The sequence below is a fragment of the Camponotus vicinus genome, unplaced genomic scaffold, assembly GCF_025532165.1.
Source record: "Camponotus vicinus isolate PSW18456_S1 unplaced genomic scaffold, iyCamVici1.0 SCAF_12, whole genome shotgun sequence".
NCBI lineage: Eukaryota > Metazoa > Arthropoda > Insecta > Hymenoptera > Formicidae > Camponotus > Camponotus vicinus.
The window spans coordinates 6773474-6777944 of NW_028141948.1; positions in this window are offsets into that span (position 1 = coordinate 6773474).

The following is a 4471-nucleotide window of genomic DNA, read 5'->3' on the forward strand; positions in this document are numbered from 1 at the left end:
ACACACACATACACAAATGTATAATAACACACACACTTTAATAAATTTTATATTTTGATTGAAGAAATGTATTTATTTACGCGCTTTTCCCTTGCGCTCCCATCCCTTGCGCTATCTCTCTCGCGCTAGTTATAAAAATTTATCGTCTCTATCACACTCGTCATTATTCTCGCGATATTATCGTTCTCTCTTTCGTACGCGTTCTCTCTCACTCGCGTTGTTTTTGCAATATCGTTCCCTCTCGCACACGTTGTTCTCGCGACATTATCGTTCTAAGTCTCGCGAAATTATAGTTCTCTCTCTCGCACGCGTTAATCATAAGTCTCTCTTTCGTATGCGTTCTCTTCGCGCTATTGTTCTCTCTCGCACGCGTTGTTCTCGCAATATCGTTCTCTCTCGCACGCGTTGTATTGCACTATTATCGTTCTCTCTCTTTCATATGCTCGTCACTATCACTCACTCACTTACCTTTGCGTCGTCCTTCTCCCACCTATGCGCCATCTTACAATGCGTCGTCCTTGCCGCATGTTGATACCATCCTTGTCGCACTGTCCTCTTCACACACTTAGCGCTATCCTTTTCCCACACGTAGCGCTATCCTTCTCACATCACCGTCTTCTTTCCGCGGATCCCACTTCTCCTCGCGGATCCCCTCGTCCATCGGTCGCGCCACGGATCCCCCTTCCCCGCGCAGACCTCTCGTCCATCGGTCGCGCCGCGGATCCCCCCTTCCCCGCGCGGACCCCCTCATCCAACGGTTGCGCCGCGGATCCCTCTTCCCCGCGCGTGACGTCACTCACCGAGCGCTACAGTTCCTCCTTCCCCGCGCGTGACGTCACTCCCCCCGCGCCGCGGTTCCCCTCGCGCCTCACCCCCCTTGAGAGGACCTGGGTTAGAAACCTCCTAGTATATCTACTTTCAACCAACGAACTTTCAGAAATTGTCCGGGGCACCAAAAAGAAAAATTTTTTGCAAATGGACTTAGGGTCGGAAATGTGTCGTTACATCGTTACGACACACAGATTGCTCGAAAAAAGTCGGACCTCGAAATATCTCAAAAAATATAAGTTTAGAAAAGATTTTTTATAACCTTATATATTTTTATAACCTTATTTCATAAACTTATATTTTTTGGAGTAGGTATCCGGTGGGGTTTTAGCGGGTAAACTGGTAGAACCGTCAGGTCGGACCGGGAATCCCGCATAACCCTTGCTCCCTCCCCGGGGAGTAAGGGTATGCATAAACCATTTCCCCATCGAGAACAAAAAAAAAAGATATTTCGAAGTGTCGTAGCGGTGTAACGACACGTTTTCGACCCTAGGTCCATTTGCAGAAAAAAAATGATCCTTTTAGTGCCTCCGACAATCTCTGAAAGTTTGTCGGTTGATTACCCTGTATTGTTTATACGTCGAACAGAAAAAAATTTAGAATTATTTATATTGGGGGTGTACTGCGAGAGCACAAAGCAGCCGAACATCGGCGCTGATATATAAACAGGGGAAGCAAGGGCACAAAGCAGCCGAACATCGGCGCTCATACGTTGCAATTCTTCCTAGAAAAAATATGGAAGATGATTCTGGAGCGCCATTTGTTTATATTGCTTATAAATTTGTGCAACGCGTAATTTGAAAAAAATCTAGAATTACTTATATTGGGGGTGTACTGCGAGAGCACAAAGCAGCCGAACATTGGCGCTGATACGTTACAATTCTTCCTTTTTTTTGGTAATTGGAGGAAATCCTTTATGGATATCCTTACCCTAGAGGAATCGGGTGAGGGTTATGCGGGAGTCCCGGCAGCAACCTAGTGACGGTTCCGCCGGTGTACCCGCTAAAACCCCCGAGGTGGTCTTCCCTATGCAGGAAGGGCGGATAAGGACCCGGAACTTGCTGAGCATTACTTCGGGCCCTTGCCTGTTGGCTCCCCTCCGCGTTTTGGACCCGGCAGTTTCTTGGTTGTCGCCGGGTCTTCTTCCTGGGGAAGGACATTTAGCGACCCTCCCCGCCTTACCTCTATTGTGGACAGGTGGCGCCACGCCATCCGTCCGCTTTCCTCGGGAGTCCGTCTTTAGCCGACCCGGGTCCCCATCCGAGCCGACTCGACCCCGAGGGAAACGCGCCAAATATCCCCTCTTTAGGAGAGAGATGGTACAGCGCATACTCCCTGGGGGGGGACTATTACACTCCACCCCCCTCCGACTTCCTTCGGTGGCCTCCCCCCTCGGGGAGAGACTTATTACTTCACTCGCCGCACCATTAGATGTGGCGCGGCGAAGATGAGAGGGAGAGCCTCGACTCTCCCCCCGGACTTTCCCTTTCGGTGGGTGAGAGGGACGGGTGAAGAAGGCTGCTACGGCAACAACCGCCGGTTTACGCATGCACCCTCCCCCTAATGTCATCTCCTAGAAGATCACGATACCCCCCTCAGCCTATTGCGCGTCCGTCTTTGGGCGGGTAGAGGAGAGGAAGGAGGCGAGTCCGTCCCCCTTCTCCTCTGTCTCCTCTTCCTCTTCCTCGTTGTCGCCAGGGGGTGACAAAGCCTCCCGGCGTCTCACCCTCTCCGCCGCCTCATTTTGCGTCATAACGGTTTCGCAGAAGGAGACGACGGCAGGCCACACCTCCTCGCTGTCTATTATTTTCGGGATGATGACAGACACCGAGAGGTCGTTCCCCACCTTTCTGGTGAGGCATGGCCGGGCATTCGGCCAGAGTATGCTGCGCCGAGTCTCTCCGCTCGTCACAGTGGTGGCACTGTGTGGTGCTCTCTTTTCCGATTTTACACAGGAGCGCTCCATTTGACCACGTTAATATTGACCACGATGATATTGACCACCTTGATATTGACCACGGTGATATTGACCACAGTCCCGATTGACCACAGTCCCGATTGACCACAGTCCCGATTGACCGCAGTCCCGATTGATCATAGTCCTGATTGACCACGGTGATATTGACCACGTTGCGATTGACCACAGTCCCGATTGACCACAGTCCTGATTGACCACTGTTTCGATTGACCACAGTTCCGATTGACCACAGTCCCAATTGACCACGTTGCGATTGTCCACCTTACCTACCGGCGGGGTGGTTGCGGGAGGCGGGCGAAGGCCCCCCTTGCACCCCCCGCGTGTGTGTGTGTACATATATGGTCAATATCACCGTGGTCAATCGCGACTGTGGTGAATCGGGACTGTGGTCAATCTTAACGTGGTCAATATCAACGTGGTCAATATCACCGTGGTCAAACGAGTCCCAGTTATTCTACACAGGTACTCTCAGAAGCAACCATGTCCGGTCGCCACCTGTGTGAATCGAAAAGTCAACTCGCCCTGAGCCCTGTCTAACCACTCTGCCAGACACGGCCCCGACCGTTCGTTATCCTGCTGTTCTAGGGTCTGAGAGGTGATCGTTCCACCTCTCGACCATTTCCCGTCGGGCATGGAACCGGATGGCCTTCTTAACTCTCCCGGGCAGATTGGCATTGTGCACCCTGAGTTCCTTCTCGCGCATATAGATGTCTTGGTACATCAATGCAAGGAACTCCAGGGGGAGGACAACCTGCTAAAATAGAGTCCGCCGCGTGGGAGACTGCGCAATAGGCACGAGTTACTCTGAGGCAGCCATTGTGCGCTGGACGCGCCTCAGCGCATCTTTTACGCGTCGCGCGGCCGCCAGCTTCGCCGTCCAAACTGGAACACCATACAGAGCGATGGAGTTTACTGTCCCCACGTATATTCGACGGACTCTACCATCCGGACCCCTAAGGTTCGGAAGAACTCGACTCAGCGCGGAGGCGAATTTCTTCACCCTGGGGGCGAGGGCCTCGAAATGCGGCCCAAACCTCCACTTGCCATCCAGTAGGAGACCTAGGTATTTCAGTCAGTCTCCTACCAGGACGCGGGTATCACACACCTGGATATGGGTTCTCGGCGGCTTGCCGAGGGCGCTACCACAGAAAAATAGCGCCTCGGTCTTGTTTGCCGCCACCTTTAAACCCATACCAGTGACTTCTCGCACCACACGTGCCGTCGTCTCGGCCATGGACGCGGCGCTCCTCCCAATTGTCCCCGGTGGTTATCACTAGTATCATCAGCGTAATATAGCGTGGCAGCCTCGGGGGAGAGGAAGGCATAAGATCTTGTCATATGCGAGGTCCCATAGCACGGAGCCTAACACTGACCCCTGCGGAACCCCGCAACAGATCTTCCTTCGGCTTTGGAGTCCGTCCTGCTGGACGAACTCCAGTTCCCTCTCCCGGAAATAAGCTTTGATCACGCCCACCCTTGATGACCCCTACAAGATACGGGGGGATCCTATGTTTATCAAGGGCCTCCCCCATGCTCTTCCAGGGCAGGGTGTTAAATGCATTGGCTATGTCAAGAGACACAGCCAACGAAACCCTGTCCTCCTCCATGGCTGCCTCTTGAAGGACCTGACTCGAAGAATCGCGTCAATGATGAAACATCCCTCAC